Source organism: Ambystoma mexicanum, chromosome 4q (genome assembly GCF_040938575.1).
Source record: "Ambystoma mexicanum isolate Mex_15411 chromosome 4q, UKY_AmexF1_1, whole genome shotgun sequence".
NCBI lineage: Eukaryota > Metazoa > Chordata > Amphibia > Caudata > Ambystomatidae > Ambystoma > Ambystoma mexicanum.
In genome coordinates this window covers 529,638,304-529,656,494 of record NC_090928.1, presented here as the reverse complement: position 1 = coordinate 529,656,494, position 18,191 = coordinate 529,638,304, and the positions used below count along the sequence as shown (strand labels likewise).

Here is an 18,191-nt window from a genome sequence, read left to right as displayed (position 1 = left end):
AAAAGAAAAAGTATGCATCATCTTACTATAAAATAAAGTGGAGAAAACACAAATAAGACTTTTTTCCACACAGTTTAATCGGCTATTTCCTGATATTCTTCAATGCGTTCTGATATTGACTGGTAATTGTGTTTGATACTTTCTTAGACTATTTCTGCCTCTGGCTGATGTGTATTTTCTTTCCAAACTCCACCAGAGCCTATGATTACACAGCATCCTATCTTTGGAAAGCGGCAGTGCAGGGATAGGGAAGAAAACTATAGGCATCCAAAGGAGCCTGGCTAGTTCAGTTGGTAGAGCATGAGACTCTTAATCTCAGGGTCGTGGGTTCGAGCCCCACGTTGGGCGAAAACAACTAAAATTGTAGTGCTTTTTGACCAAAAAAATAGAAATTGAAAGTCTCTTTACAATATTTGCAATATTTTCATTGTTAACATGCAATATATGAATGCATGTCTGCATGATGTGTAATGGGGCAATACCATAGCTTAATGTATTCACTATAAAATAAAAAGTATGTATCATTTTATTATAAAATAAAGTGGAGAAAACACAAATAAGACTTTTTTTCACACAGGTTCAGTCAGCTATTTCTTTATATTCTTCAAAGCGTTCTGATATTGACTGGTAATTGTGTTTGATACTTTCTTAGACTATTTCTGCCTCTGGCTGATGTGTATTTTCTTTCCAAACTCCACCAGAGCCTATGATTACACAGCATCCTATCTGTGGAAACCGGCAGTGCAGGGATAGGGAAGAAAACTATAGGCATGCAAAGGAGCCCGGCTAGCTCAGTCGGTAGAGCATGAGACTCTTAATCTCAGGGTCGTGGGTTCGAGCCCCACGTTGGGCGAAAAAAACAACTAAAATTTTAGTGCTTTTTGACCAAAAAAATAGAAATTGAAAGTCTCTTTACAATATTTGCAATATTTTCATTGTTAACATGCAATATATGAATGCATGTCTGGATGCATGTCTTGACCAAAAAAATAGAAATTGAAAGTCTCTTTACAATATTTGCAATATTTTCATTGTTAACATGCAATGTATGAATGCATGTCTGGATGATGTGTAATGGGGCAATACCATACCTTAATGTATTCACTGTAAAAGAAAAAGTATGCATCATCTTACTATAAAATAAAGTGGAGAAAACACAAATAAGAATTTTTTCCACACAGGTTTAATCGGCTATTTCCTGATATTCTTCAATGCGTTCTGATATTGACTGGTAATTGTGTTTGATACTTTCTTAGACTATTTCTGCCTCTGGCTGATGTGTATTTTCTTTCCAAACTCCACCAGAGCCTATGATTACACAGCATCCTATCTGTGGAAAACGGCAGTGCAGGGATAGGGAAGAAAACTATAGGCATCCAAAGGAGCCCGGCTAGCTCAGTCGGTAGAGCATGGGACTCTTAATCTCAGGGTCGTGGGTTCGAGCCCCACGTTGGGCGAAAACAACTAAAATTTTAGTGCTTTTTGACCAAAAAAATAGAAATTGAAAGTCTCTTTACAATATTTGCAATATTTTCATTGTTAACATGCAATATATGAATGCATGTCTGGATGCATGTCTTGACCAAAAAAATAGAAATTGAATGTCTCTTTACAATATTTGCAATATTTTCATTGTTAACATGCAATGTATGAATGCATGTCTGGATGATGTGTAATGGGGCAATACCATACCTTAATGTATTCACTGTAAAAGAAAAAGTATGCATCATCTTACTATAAAATAAAGTGGAGAAAACACAAATAAGACTTTTTTCCACACAGGTTTAATCGGCTATTTCCTGATATTCTTCAATGCGTTCTGATATTGACTGGTAATTGTGTTTGATACTTTCTTAGACTATTTCTGACTCTGGCTGATGTGTATTTTCTTTCCAAACTCCACCAGAGCCTATGATTACACAGCAGCCTAGCTGTGGAAAGCGGCAGTGCAGGGATAGGGAAGAAAACTACAGGCATCCAAAGGAGCCCGGTTAGCTCAGTAGGTAGAGCATGAGACTCTTAATCTCAGGTTCGTGGGTTCGAGCCCCACGTTGGCCGAAAACAACTAAAATTGCAGTGCTTTTTGACCAAAAAAATAGAAATTGAAAGTCTCTTTACAATATTTGCAATATTTTCATTGTTAACATGCAATGTATGAATGCATGTCTGGATGATGTGTAATGGGGCAATACCATACCTTAATGTATTCACTGTAAAAGAAAAAGTATGCATCATCTTATTATAAAATAAAGTGGAGAAAACACAAATAAGACTTTTTTCCACACAGTTTAATCGGCTATTTCCTGATATTCTTCAATGCATTCTGATATTGACTGGTAATTGTGTTTGATACTTTCTTAGACTATTTCTGCCTCTGGCTGATGTGTATTTTCTTTCCAAACTCCACCAGAGCCTATGATTACACAGCATCCTATCTGTGGAAAGCGGCAGTGCAGGGATAGGGAAGAAAACTATAGGCATCCAAAGGAGCCTGGCTAGTTCAGTTGGTAAAGCATGAGACTCTTAATCTCAGGGTCGTGGGTTCGAGCCCCACGTTGGGCGAAAACAACTAAAATTGTAGTGCTTTTTGACCAAAAAAATAGAAATTGAAAGTCTCTTTACAATATTTGCAATATTTTCATTGTTAACATGCAATATATGAATGCATGTCTGCATGATGTGTAATGGGGCAATACCATAGCTTAATGTATTCACTGTAAAAGAAAAAGTATGTATCATCTTACTGTAAAATAAAGTGGAGAAAACACAAATAAGACTTTTTTCCACACAGGTTTAATCGGCTATTTCCTGATATTCTTCAATGCGTTCTGATATTGACTGGTAATTGTGTTTGATACTTTCTTAGACTATTTCTGCCTCTGGCTGATGTGTATTTTCTTTCCAAACTCCACCAGAGCCTATGATTACACAGCATCCTATCTGTGGAAAACGGCAGTGCAGGGATAGGGAAGAAAACTATAGGCAGCCAAAGGAGCCCGGCTAGCTCAGTCGGTAGAGCATGAGACTCTTAATCTCAGGGTCGTGGGTTCGAGCCCCACGTTGGGCGAAAACAACAAAAATGTTAGTGCTTTTTGACCAAAAAAATAGAAATTGAAAGTCTCTTTACAATATTTGCAATATTTTCATTGTTAACATGCAATATATGAATGCATGTCTGGATGCATGTCTTGACCAAAAAAATAGAAATTGAAAGTCTCTTTACAATATTTGCAATATTTTCATTGTTAACATGCAATGTATGAATGCATGTCTGGATGATGTGTAATGGGGCAATACCATACCTTAATGTATTCACTGTAAAAGAAAAAGTATGCATCATCTTACTATAAAATAAAGTGGAGAAAACACAAATAAGACTTTTTTCCACACAGTTTAATCGGCTATTTCCTGATATTCTTCAATGCGTTCTGATATTGACTGGTAATTGTGTTTGATACTTTCTTAGACTATTTCTGCCTCTGGCTGATGTGTATTTTCTTTCCAAACTCCACCAGAGCCTATGATTACACAGCATCCTATCTGTGGAAAGCGGCAGTGCAGGGATAGGGAAGAAAACTATAGGCATCCAAAGGAGCCTGGCTAGTTCAGTTGGTAGAGCATGAGACTCTTAATCTCAGGGTCGTGGGTTCGAGCCCCACGTTGGGCGAAAACAACTAAAATTGTAGTGCTTTTTGACCAAAAAAATAGAAATTGAAAGTCTCTTTACAATATTTGCAATATTTTCATTGTTAACATGCAATATATGAATGCATGTCTGCATGATGTGTAATGGGGCAATACCATAGCTTAATGTATTCACTATAAAATAAAAAGTATGTATCATTTTATTATAAAATAAAGTGGAGAAAACACAAATAAGACTTTTTTTCACACAGGTTCAGTCAGCTATTTCTTTATATTCTTCAAAGCGTTCTGATATTGACTGGTAATTGTGTTTGATACTTTCTTAGACTATTTCTGCCTCTGGCTGATGTGTATTTTCTTTCCAAACTCCACCAGAGCCTATGATTACACAGCATCCTATCTGTGGAAACCGGCAGTGCAGGGATAGGGAAGAAAACTATAGGCATGCAAAGGAGCCCGGCTAGCTCAGTCGGTAGAGCATGAGACTCTTAATCTCAGGGTCGTGGGTTCGAGCCCCACGTTGGGCGAAAAAAACAACTAAAATTTTAGTGCTTTTTGACCAAAAAAATAGAAATTGAAAGTCTCTTTACAATATTTGCAATATTTTCATTGTTAACATGCAATATATGAATGCATGTCTGGATGCATGTCTTGACCAAAAAAATAGAAATTGAAAGTCTCTTTACAATATTTGCAATATTTTCATTGTTAACATGCAATGTATGAATGCATGTCTGGATGATGTGTAATGGGGCAATACCATACCTTAATGTATTCACTGTAAAAGAAAAAGTATGCATCATCTTACTATAAAATAAAGTGGAGAAAACACAAATAAGAATTTTTTCCACACAGGTTTAATCGGCTATTTCCTGATATTCTTCAATGCGTTCTGATATTGACTGGTAATTGTGTTTGATACTTTCTTAGACTATTTCTGCCTCTGGCTGATGTGTATTTTCTTTCCAAACTCCACCAGAGCCTATGATTACACAGCATCCTATCTGTGGAAAACGGCAGTGCAGGGATAGGGAAGAAAACTATAGGCATCCAAAGGAGCCCGGCTAGCTCAGTCGGTAGAGCATGGGACTCTTAATCTCAGGGTCGTGGGTTCGAGCCCCACGTTGGGCGAAAACAACTAAAATTTTAGTGCTTTTTGACCAAAAAAATAGAAATTGAAAGTCTCTTTACAATATTTGCAATATTTTCATTGTTAACATGCAATATATGAATGCATGTCTGGATGCATGTCTTGACCAAAAAAATAGAAATTGAATGTCTCTTTACAATATTTGCAATATTTTCATTGTTAACATGCAATGTATGAATGCATGTCTGGATGATGTGTAATGGGGCAATACCATACCTTAATGTATTCACTGTAAAAGAAAAAGTATGCATCATCTTACTATAAAATAAAGTGGAGAAAACACAAATAAGACTTTTTTCCACACAGGTTTAATCGGCTATTTCCTGATATTCTTCAATGCGTTCTGATATTGACTGGTAATTGTGTTTGATACTTTCTTAGACTATTTCTGACTCTGGCTGATGTGTATTTTCTTTCCAAACTCCACCAGAGCCTATGATTACACAGCAGCCTAGCTGTGGAAAGCGGCAGTGCAGGGATAGGGAAGAAAACTACAGGCATCCAAAGGAGCCCGGTTAGCTCAGTAGGTAGAGCATGAGACTCTTAATCTCAGGTTCGTGGGTTCGAGCCCCACGTTGGCCGAAAACAACTAAAATTGCAGTGCTTTTTGACCAAAAAAATAGAAATTGAAAGTCTCTTTACAATATTTGCAATATTTTCATTGTTAACATGCAATGTATGAATGCATGTCTGGATGATGTGTAATGGGGCAATACCATACCTTAATGTATTCACTGTAAAAGAAAAAGTATGCATCATCTTATTATAAAATAAAGTGGAGAAAACACAAATAAGACTTTTTTCCACACAGTTTAATCGGCTATTTCCTGATATTCTTCAATGCATTCTGATATTGACTGGTAATTGTGTTTGATACTTTCTTAGACTATTTCTGCCTCTGGCTGATGTGTATTTTCTTTCCAAACTCCACCAGAGCCTATGATTACACAGCATCCTATCTGTGGAAAGCGGCAGTGCAGGGATAGGGAAGAAAACTATAGGCATCCAAAGGAGCCTGGCTAGTTCAGTTGGTAAAGCATGAGACTCTTAATCTCAGGGTCGTGGGTTCGAGCCCCACGTTGGGCGAAAACAACTAAAATTGTAGTGCTTTTTGACCAAAAAAATAGAAATTGAAAGTCTCTTTACAATATTTGCAATATTTTCATTGTTAACATGCAATATATGAATGCATGTCTGCATGATGTGTAATGGGGCAATACCATAGCTTAATGTATTCACTATAAAATAAAAAGTATGTATCATCTTATTATAAAATAAAGTGGAGAAAACACAAATAAGACTTTTTTTCACACAGGTTCAGTCAGCTATTTCTTTATATTCTTCAAAGCGTTCTGATATTGACTGGTAATTGTGTTTGATACTTTCTTAGACTATTTCTGCCTCTGGCTGATGTGTATTTTCTTTCCAAACTCCACCAGAGCCTATGATTACACAGCATCCTATCTGTGGAAACCGGCAGTGCAGGGATAGGGAAGAAAACTATAGGCATGCAAAGGAGCCCGGCTAGCTCAGTCGGTAGAGCATGAGACTCTTAATCTCAGGGTCGTGGGTTCGAGCCCCACGTTGGGCGAAAACAACTAAAATTTTAGTGCTTTTTGACCAAAAAAATAGAAATTGAAAGTCTCTTTACAATATTTGCAATATTTTCATTGTTAACATGCAATATATGAATGCATGTCTGGATGCATGTCTTGACCAAAAAAATAGAAATTGAAAGTCTCTTTACAATATTTGCAATATTTTCATTGTTAACATGCAATGTATGAATGCATGTCTGGATGATGTGTAATGGGGCAATACCATACCTTAATGTATTCACTGTAAAAGAAAAAGTATGCATCATCTTACTATAAAATAAAGTGGAGAAAACACAAATAAGACTTTTTTCCACACAGGTTTAATCGGCTATTTCCTGATATTCTTCAATGCGTTCTGATATTGACTGGTAATTGTGTTTGATACTTTCTTAGACTATTTCTGCCTCTGGCTGATGTGTATTTTCTTTCCAAACTCCACCAGAGCCTATGATTACACAGCATCCTATCTGTGGAAAACGGCAGTGCAGGGATAGGGAAGAAAACTATAGGCATCCAAAGGAGCCCGGCTAGCTCAGTCGGTAGAGCATGAGACTCTTAATCTCAGGGTCGTGGGTTCGAGCCCCACGTTGGGCGAAAACAACTAAAATTGCAGTGCTTTTTGACCAAAAAAATAGAAATTGAAAGTCTCTTTACAATATTTGCAATATTTTCATTGTTAACATGCAATGTATGAATGCATGTCTGGATGATGTGTAATGGGGCAATACCATACCTTAATGTATTCACTGTAAAAGAAAAAGTATGCATCATCTTATTATAAAATAAAGTGGAGAAAACACAAATAAGACTTTTTTCCACACAGTTTAATCGGCTATTTCCTGATATTCTTCAATGCATTCTGATATTGACTGGTAATTGTGTTTGATACTTTCTTAGACTATTTCTGCCTCTGGCTGATGTGTATTTTCTTTCCAAACTCCACCAGAGCCTATGATTACACAGCATCCTATCTGTGGAAAGCGGCAGTGCAGGGATAGGGAAGAAAACTATAGGCATCCAAAGGAGCCTGGCTAGTTCAGTTGGTAGAGCATGAGACTCTTAATCTCAGGGTGGTGGTTTCAAGCCCCACGTTGGGTGAAAACAACTAAAATTTTAGTGCTTTTTGACCAAAAAAATAGAAATTGAAAGTCTCTTTACAATATTTGCAATATTTTCATTGTTAACATGCAATGTATCAATGCATGTCTGGATGATGTGTAATGGGGCAATACCATACCTTAATGTATTCACTGTAAAAGAAAAAGTATGCATCATCTTACTATAAAATAAAGTGGAGAAAACACAAATAAGACTTTTTTCCACACAGGTTTAATCGGCTATTTCCTGATATTCTTCAATGCGTTCTGATATTGACTGGTAATTGTGTTTGATACTTTCTTAGACTATTTCTGCCTCTGGCTGATGTGTATTTTCTTTCCAAACTCCACCAGAGCCTATGATTACACAGCATCCTATCTGTGGAAAGCGGCAGTGCAGGGATAGGGAAGAAAACTATAGGCATCCAAAGGAGCCTGGCTAGTTCAGTTGGTAGAGCATGAGACTCTTAATCTCAGGGTGGTGGTTTCAAGCCCCACGTTGGGTGAAAACAACTAAAATTTTAGTGCTTTTTGACCAAAAAAATAGAAATTGAAAGTCTCTTTACAATATTTGCAATATTTTCATTGTTAACATGCAATGTATCAATGCATGTCTGGATGATGTGTAATGGGGCAATACCATACCTTAATGTATTCACTGTAAAAGAAAAAGTATGCATCATCTTACTATAAAATAAAGTGGAGAAAACACAAATAAGACTTTTTTCCACACAGGTTTAATCGGCTATTTCCTGATATTCTTCAATGCGTTCTGATATTGACTGGTAATTGTGTTTGATACTTTCTTAGACTATTTCTGCCTCTGGCTGATGTGTATTTTCTTTCCAAACTCCACCAGAGCCTATGATTACACAGCATCCTATCTGTGGAAAGCGGCAGTGCAGGGATAGGGAAGAAAACTATAGGCATCCAAAGTAGCCTGGCTAGTTCAGTTGGTAGAACATGAGACTCTTAATCTCAGGGTCGTGGGTTCGAGCCCCACGTTGGGCGAAAACAACTAAAATTGTAGTGCTTTTTGACCAAAAAAATAGAAATTGAAAGTCTCTTTACAATATTTGCAATATTTTCATTGTTAACATGCAATATATGAATGCATGTCTGGATGATGTGTAATTGGGCAATACCATACCTTAATGTATTCACTGTAAAATAAAAAGTATGTATCATTTTATTATAAAATAAAGTGGAGAAAACACAAATAGGACTTTTTTCACACAGGTTCAGTCAGCTATTTCCTTATATTCTTCAAAGCGTTCTGATATTGACTGGTAATTGTGTTTGATACTTTCTTAGACTATTTCTGCCTCTGGCTGATGTGTATTTTCTTTCCAAACTCCACCAGAGCCTATGATTACACAGCATCCTATCTGTGGAAAACGGCAGTGCAGGGAAATGGAAGAAAACTATAGGCATCCAAAGGAGCCCGGCTAGCTCAGTCGGTAGAGCATGAGACTCTTAATCTCAGGGTCGTGGGTTCGAGCCCCACGTTGGGTGAAAACAACTAAAATTTTAGTGCTTTTTGACCAAAAAAATAGAAATTGAAAGTCTCTTTACAATATTTGCAATCAATATTTTCATTGTTAACATGCAATGTATGAATGCATGTCTGGATGATGTGTAATGGGGCAATACCATACCTTAATGTATTCACTGTAAAAGAAAAAGTATGCATCATCTTACTATAAAATAAAGTGGAGAAAACACAAATAAGACTTTTTTCCACACAGGTTTAATCGGCTATTTCCTGATATTCTTCAGTGCGTTCTGATATTGACTGGTAATTGTGTTTGATACTTTCTTAGACTATTTCTGCCTCTGGCTGATGTGTATTTTCTTTCCAAACTCCACCAGAGCCTATGATTACACAGCATCCTATCTGTGGAAAACGGCAGTGCAGGGATAGGGAAGAAAACTATAGGCATTCAAAGGAGCCCGGCTAGCTCAGTCGGTAGAGCATGAGACTCTTAATCTCAGGGTCGTGGGTTCGAGCCCCACGTTGGGCAAAAACAACTCAAATTTTAGTGCTTTTTGACCAAAAAAATAGAAATTGAAAGTCTCTTTACAATATTTGCAATATTTTCATTGTTAACATGCAATATATGAATGCATGTCTGGATGCATGTCTTGACCAAAAAAATAGAAATTGAAAGTCTCTTTACAATATTTGCAATATTTTCATTGTTAACATGCAATGTATGAATGCATGTCTGGATGATGTGTAATGGGGCAATACCATACCTTAATGTATTCACTGTAAAAGAAAAAGTATGCATCATCTTACTATAAAATAAAGTGGAGAAAACACAAATAAGACTTTTTTCCACACAGTTTAATCGGCTATTTCCTGATATTCTTCAATGCGTTCTGATATTGACTGGTAATTGTGTTTGATACTTTCTTAGACTATTTCTGCCTCTGGCTGATGTGTATTTTCTTTCCAAACTCCACCAGAGCCTATGATTACACAGCATCCTATCTGTGGAAAGCGGCAGTGCAGGGATAGGGAAGAAAACTATAGGCATACAAAGGAGCCTGGCTAGTTCAGTTGGTAGAGCATGAGACTCTTAATCTCAGGGTCGTGGGTTCGAGCCCCACGTTGGGCGAAAACAACTAAAATTGTAGTGCTTTTTGACCAAAAAAATAGAAATTGAAAGTCTCTTTACAATATTTGCAATATTTTCATTGTTAACATGCAATATATGAATGCATGTCTGCATGATGTGTAATGGGGCAATACCATAGCTTAATGTATTCACTATAAAATAAAAAGTATGTATCATCTTATTATAAAATAAAGTGGAGAAAACACAAATAAGACTTTTTTTCACACAGGTTCAGTCAGCTATTTCTTTATATTCTTCAAAGCGTTCTGATATTGACTGGTAATTGTGTTTGATACTTTCTTAGACTATTTCTGCCTCTGGCTGACGTGTATTTTCTTTCCAAACTCCACCAGAGCCTATGATTACACAGCATCCTATCTGTGGAAACCGGCAGTGCAGGGATAGGGAAGAAAACTATAGGCATGCAAAGGAGCCCGGCTAGCTCAGTCGGTAGAGCATGAGACTCTTAATCTCAGGGTCGTGGGTTCGAGCCCCACGTTGGGCGAAAACAACTAAAATTTTAGTGCTTTTTGACCAAAAAAATAGAAATTGAAAGTCTCTTTACAATATTTGCAATATTTTCATTGTTAACATGCAATATATGAATGCATGTCTGGATGCATGTCTTGACCAAAAAAATAGAAATTGAAAGTCTCTTTACAATATTTGCAATATTTTCATTGTTAACATGCAATGTATGAATGCATGTCTGGATGATGTGTAATGGGGCAATACCATACCTTAATGTATTCACTGTAAAAGAAAAAGTATGCATCATCTTACTATAAAATAAAGTGGAGAAAACACAAATAAGACTTTTTTCCACACAGGTTTAATCGGCTATTTCCTGATATTCTTCAATGCGTTCTGATATTGACTGGTAATTGTGTTTGATACTTTCTTAGACTATTTCTGCCTCTGGCTGATGTGTATTTTCTTTCCAAACTCCACCAGAGCCTATGATTACACAGCATCCTATCTGTGGAAAACGGCAGTGCAGGGATAGGGAAGAAAACTATAGGCATCCAAAGGAGCCCGGCTAGCTCAGTCGGTAGAGCATGGGACTCTTAATCTCAGGGTCGTGGGTTCGAGCCCCACGTTGGGCGAAAACAACTAAAATTGTAGTGCTTTTTGACCAAAAAAATAGAAATTGAAAGTCTCTTTACAATATTTGCAATATTTTCATTGTTAACATGCAATATATGAATGCATGTCTGGATGCATGTCTTGACCAAAAAAATAGAAATTGAAAGTCTCTTTACAATATTTGCAATATTTTCATTGTTAACATGCAATGTATGAATGCATGTCTGGATGATGTGTAATGGGGCAATACCATACCTTAATGTATTCACTGTAAAAGAAAAAGTATGCATCATCTTACTATAAAATAAAGTGGAGAAAACACAAATAAGACTTTTTTCCACACAGTTTAATCGGCTATTTCCTGATATTCTTCAATGCGTTCTGATATTGACTGGTAATTGTGTTTGATACTTTCTTAGACTATTTCTGCCTCTGGCTGATGTGTATTTTCTTTCCAAACTCCACCAGAGCCTATGATTACACAGCATCCTATCTGTGGAAAGCGGCAGTGCAGGGATAGGGAAGAAAACTATAGGCATACAAAGGAGCCTGGCTAGTTCAGTTGGTAGAGCATGAGACTCTTAATCTCAGGGTCGTGGGTTCGAGCCCCACGTTGGGCGAAAACAACTAAAATTGTAGTGCTTTTTGACCAAAAAAATAGAAATTGAAAGTCTCTTTACAATATTTGCAATATTTTCATTGTTAACATGCAATATATGAATGCATGTCTGCATGATGTGTAATGGGGCAATACCATAGCTTAATGTATTCACTATAAAATAAAAAGTATGTATCATCTTATTATAAAATAAAGTGGAGAAAACACAAATAAGACTTTTTTTCACACAGGTTCAGTCAGCTATTTCTTTATATTCTTCAAAGCGTTCTGATATTGACTGGTAATTGTGTTTGATACTTTCTTAGACTATTTCTGCCTCTGGCTGATGTGTATTTTCTTTCCAAACTCCACCAGAGCCTATGATTACACAGCATCCTATCTGTGGAAACCGGCAGTGCAGGGATAGGGAAGAAAACTATAGGCATGCAAAGGAGCCCGGCTAGCTCAGTCGGTAGAGCATGAGACTCTTAATCTCAGGGTCGTGGGTTCGAGCCCCACGTTGGGCGAAAACAACTAAAATTTTAGTGCTTTTTGACCAAAAAAATAGAAATTGAAAGTCTCTTTACAATATTTGCAATATTTTCATTGTTAACATGCAATATATGAATGCATGTCTGGATGCATGTCTTGACCAAAAAAATAGAAATTGAAAGTCTCTTTACAATATTTGCAATATTTTCATTGTTAACATGCAATGTATGAATGCATGTCTGGATGATGTGTAATGGGGCAATACCATACCTTAATGTATTCACTGTAAAAGAAAAAGTATGCATCATCTTACTATAAAATAAAGTGGAGAAAACACAAATAAGACTTTTTTCCACACAGGTTTAATCGGCTATTTCCTGATATTCTTCAATGCGTTCTGATATTGACTGGTAATTGTGTTTGATACTTTCTTAGACTATTTCTGCCTCTGGCTGATGTGTATTTTCTTTCCAAACTCCACCAGAGCCTATGATTACACAGCATCCTATCTGTGGAAAACGGCAGTGCAGGGATAGGGAAGAAAATTATAGGCATCCAAAGGAGCCCGGCTAGCTCAGTCGGTAGAGCATGGGACTCTTAATCTCAGGGTCGTGGGTTCGAGCCCCACGTTGGGCGAAAACAACTAAAATTTTAGTGCTTTTTGACCAAAAAAATAGAAATTGAAAGTCTCTTTACAATATTTGCAATATTTTCATTGTTAACATGCAATATATGAATGCATGTCTGCATGATGTGTAATGGGGCAATACCATAGCTTAATGTATTCACTATAAAATAAAAAGTATGTATCATCTTATTATAAAATAAAGTGGAGAAAACACAAATAAGACTTTTTTTCACACAGGTTCAGTCAGCTATTTCTTTATATTCTTCAAAGCGTTCTGATATTGACTGGTAATTGTGTTTGATACTTTCTTAGACTATTTCTGCCTCTGGCTGATGTGTATTTTCTTTCCAAACTCCACCAGAGCCTATGATTACACAGCATCCTATCTGTGGAAACCGGCAGTGCAGGGATAGGGAAGAAAACTATAGGCATGCAAAGGAGCCCGGCTAGCTCAGTCGGTAGAGCATGAGACTCTTAATCTCAGGGTCGTGGGTTTGAGCCCCACGTTGGGCGAAAACAACTAAAATTTTAGTGCTTTTTGACCAAAAAAATAGAAATTGAAAGTCTCTTTACAATATTTGCAATATTTTCATTGTTAACATGCAATATATGAATGCATGTCTGGATGCATGTCTTGACCAAAAAAATAGAAATTGAAAGTCTCTTTACAATATTTGCAATATTTTCATTGTTAACATGCAATGTATGAATGCATGTCTGGATGATGTGTAATGGGGCAATACCATACCTTAATGTATTCACTGTAAAAGAAAAAGTATGCATCATCTTACTATAAAATAAAGTGGAGAAAACACAAATAAGACTTTTTTCCACACAGGTTTAATCGGCTATTTCCTGATATTCTTCAATGCGTTCTGATATTGACTGGTAATTGTGTTTGATACTTTCTTAGACTATTTCTGCCTCTGGCTGATGTGTATTTTCTTTCCAAACTCCACCAGAGCCTATGATTACACAGCATCCTATCTGTGGAAAACGGCAGTGCAGGGATAGGGAAGAAAATTATAGGCATCCAAAGGAGCCCGGCTAGCTCAGTCGGTAGAGCATGGGACTCTTAATCTCAGGGTCGTGGGTTCGAGCCCCACGTTGGGCGAAAACAACTAAAATTGTAGTGCTTTTTGACCAAAAAAATAGAAATTGAAAGTCTCTTTACAATATTTGCAATATTTTCATTGTTAACATGCAATATATGAATGCATGTCTGGATGCATGTCTTGACCAAAAAAATAGAAATTGAAAGTCTCTTTACAATATTTGCAATATTTTCATTGTTAACATGCAATGTATGAATGCATGTCTGGATGATGTGTAATGGGGCAATACCATACCTTAATGTATTCACTGTAAAAGAAAAAGTATGCATCATCTTACTATAAAATAAAGTGGAGAAAACACAAATAAGACTTTTTTCCACACAGTTTAATCGGCTATTTCCTGATATTCTTCAATGCGTTCTGATATTGACTGGTAATTGTGTTTGATACTTTCTTAGACTATTTCTGCCTCTGGCTGATGTGTATTTTCTTTCCAAACTCCACCAGAGCCTATGATTAAACAGCATCCTATCTGTGGAAAGCGGCAGTGCAGGGATAGGGAAGAAAACTATAAGCATCCAAAGGAGCCTGGCTAGTTCAGTTGGTAGAGCATGAGACTCTTAATCTCAGGGTCGTGGGTTTGAGCCCCACGTTGGGCGAAAACAACTAAAATTGTAGTGCTTTTTGACCAAAAAAATAGAAATTGAAAGTCTCTTTACAATATTTGCAATATTTTCATTGTTAACATGCAATATATGAATGCATGTCTGCATGATGTGTAATGGGGCAATACCATAGCTTAATGTATTCACTATAAAATAAAAAGTATGTATCATCTTATTATAAAATAAAGTGGAGAAAACACAAATAAGACTTTTTTTCACACAGGTTCAGTCAGCTATTTCTTTATATTCTTCAAAGCGTTCTGATATTGACTGGTAATTGTGTTTGATACTTTCTTAGACTATTTCTGCCTCTGGCTGATGTGTATTTTCTTTCCAAACTCCACCAGAGCCTATGATTACACAGCATCCTATCTGTGGAAACCGGCAGTGCAGGGATAGGGAAGAAAACTATAGGCATGCAAAGGAGCCCGGCTAGCTCAGTCGGTAGAGCATGAGACTCTTAATCTCAGGGTCGTGGGTTCGAGCCCCACGTTGGGCGAAAACAACTAAAATTTTAGTGCTTTTTGACCAAAAAAATAGAAATTGAAAGTCTTTTCACAATATTTGCAATATTTTCATTGTTAACATGCAATGTATGAATGCATATCTGGATGATGTGTAATGGGGCAATACCATACCTTAATGTATTCACTGTAAAAGAAAAAGTATGCATCATCTTACTATAAAATAAAGTGGAGAAAACACAAATAAGACTTTTTTCCACACAGGTTTAATCGGCTATTTCCTGATATTCGTCAATGCGTTCTGATATTGACTGGTAATTGTGTTTGATACTTTCTTAGACTATTTCTGCCTCTGGCTGATGTGTATTTTCTTTCCAAACTCCACCAGAGCCTATGATTACACAGCAGCCTAGCTGTGGAAAGCGGCAGTGCAGGGATAGGGAAGAAAACTACAGGCATCCAAAGGAGCCCGGTTAGCTCAGTAGGTAGAGCATGAGACTCTTAATCTCAGGGTCGTGGGTTCGAGCCCCACGTTGGGCGAAAACAACTAAAATTGCAGTGCTTTTTGACCAAAAAAATAGAAATTGAAAGTCTCTTTACAATATTTGCAATATTTTCATTGTTAACATGCAATGTATGAATGCATGTCTGGATGATGTGTAATGGGGCAATACCATACCTTAATGTATTCACTGTAAAAGAAAAAGTATGCATCATCTTATTATAAAATAAAGTGGAGAAAACACAAATAAGACTTTTTTCCACACAGTTTAATCGGCTATTTCCTGATATTCTTCAATGCATTCTGATATTGACTGGTAATTGTGTTTGATACTTTCTTAGACTATTTCTGCCTCTGGCTGATGTGTATTTTCTTTCCAAACTCCACCAGAGCCTATGATTACACAGCATCCTATCTGTGGAAAGCGGCAGTGCAGGGATAGGGAAGAAAACTATAGGCATCCAAAGGAGCCTGGCTAGTTCAGTTGGTAGAGCATGAGACTCTTAATCTCAGGGTCGTGGGTTCGAGCCCCACGTTGGGCGAAAACAACTAAAATTGTAGTGCTTTTTGACCAAAAAAATAGAAATTGAAAGTCTCTTTACAATATTTGCAATATTTTCATTGTTAACATGCAATATATGAATCCATGTCTGCATGATGTGTAATGGGGCAATACCATAGCTTAATGTATTCACTATAAAATAAAAAGTATGTATCATCTTATTATAAAATAAAGTGGAGAAAACACAAATAAGACTTTTTTTCACACAGGTTCAGTCAGCTATTTCTTTATATTCTTCAAAGCGTTCTGATATTGACTGGTAATTGTGTTTGATACTTTCTTAGACTATTTATGCCTCTGGCTGATGTGTATTTTCTTTCCAAACTCCACCAGAGCCTATGATTACACAGCATCCTATCTGTGGAAACCGGCAGTGCAGGGATAGGGAAGAAAACTATAGGCATGCAAAGGAGCCCGGCTAGCTCAGTCGGTAGAGCATGAGACTCTTAATCTCAGGGTCGTGGGTTCGAGCCCCACGTTGGGCGAAAACAACTAAAATGTTAGTGCTTTTTGACCAAAAAAATAGAAATTGAAAGTCTCTTTACAATATTTGCAATATTTTCATTGTTAACATGCAATATATGAATGCATGTCTGGATGCATGTCTTGACCAAAAAAATAGAAATTGAAAGTCTCTTTACAATATTTGCAATATTTTCATTGTTAACATGCAATGTATGAATGCATGTCTGGATGATGTGTAATGGGGCAATACCATACCTTAATGTATTCACTGTAAAAGAAAAAGTATGCATCATCTTACTATAAAATAAAGTGGAGAAAACACAAATAAGACTTTTTTCCACACAGGTTTAATCGGCTATTTCCTGATATTCTTCAATGCGTTCTGATATTGACTGGTAATTGTGTTTGATACTTTCTTAGACTATTTCTGCCTCTGGCTGATGTGTATTTTCTTTCCAAACTCCACCAGAGCCTATGATTACACAGCATCATATCTGTGGAAAGCGGCAGTGCAGGGATAGGGAAGAAAACTACAGGCGTCCAAAGGAGCCCGGCTAGCTCAGTAGGTAGAGCATGAGACTCTTAATCTCAGGGTCGTGGGTTCGAGCCCCACGTTGGGTGAAAACAACTAAAATTTTAGTGCTTTTTGACCAAAAAAATAGAAATTGAAAGTCTCTTTACAATATTTGCAATATTTTCATTGTTAACATGCAATATATGAATGCATGTCTGGATGCATGTCTTGACCAAAAAAATAGAAATTGAAAGTCTCTTTACAATATTTGCAATATTTTCATTGTTAACATGCAATGTATGAATGCATGTCTGGATGATGTGTAATGGGGCAATACCATACCTTAATGTATTCACTGTAAAAGAAAAAGTATGCATCATCTTACTATAAAATAAAGTGGAGAAAACACAAATAAGACTTTTTTCCACACAGTTTAATCGGCTATTTCCTGATATTCTTCAATGCGTTCTGATATTGACTGGTAATTGTGTTTGATACTTTCTTAGACTATTTCTGCCTCTGGCTGATGTGTATTTTCTTTCCAAACTCCACCAGAGCCTATGATTACACAGCATCCTATCTGTGGAAAGCGGCAGTGCAGGGATAGGGAAGAAAACTACAGACATCCAAAGGAGCCCGGTTAGCTCAGTAGGTAGAGCATGAGACTCTTAATCTCAGGGTCGTGGGTTCGAGCCCCACGTTGGGCAAAAACAACTAAAATTGCAGTGCTTCTTGACCAAAAAAATAGAAATTGAAAGTCTCTTTACAATATTTGCAATATTTTCATTGTTAACATGCAATATATGAATGCATGTCTGCATGATGTGTAATGGGGCAATACCATAGCTTAATGTATTCACTATAAAATAAAAAGTATGTATCATCTTATTATAAAATAAAGTGGAGAAAACACAAATAAGACTTTTTTTCACACAGGTTCAGTCAGCTATTTCTTTATATTCTTCAAAGCGTTCTGATATTGACTGGTAATTGTGTTTGATACTTTCTTAGACTATTTCTGCCTCTGGCTGATGTGTATTTTCTTT

General features: G+C 36.7%; 1 non-coding gene across 1 annotated transcript; it reads left to right on the top strand.

Annotated features, from left to right (window-relative positions):
• Nucleotides 1-9,441: 9,441 nt before the first annotated feature.
• Nucleotides 9,442-9,514, top strand: TRNAK-CUU (transfer RNA lysine (anticodon CUU)). Its single transcript has one exon. It is a non-coding gene; the product is annotated as a tRNA-Lys (tRNA).
• The last annotated feature ends 8,677 nt before the right edge of the window (nucleotides 9,515-18,191 follow it).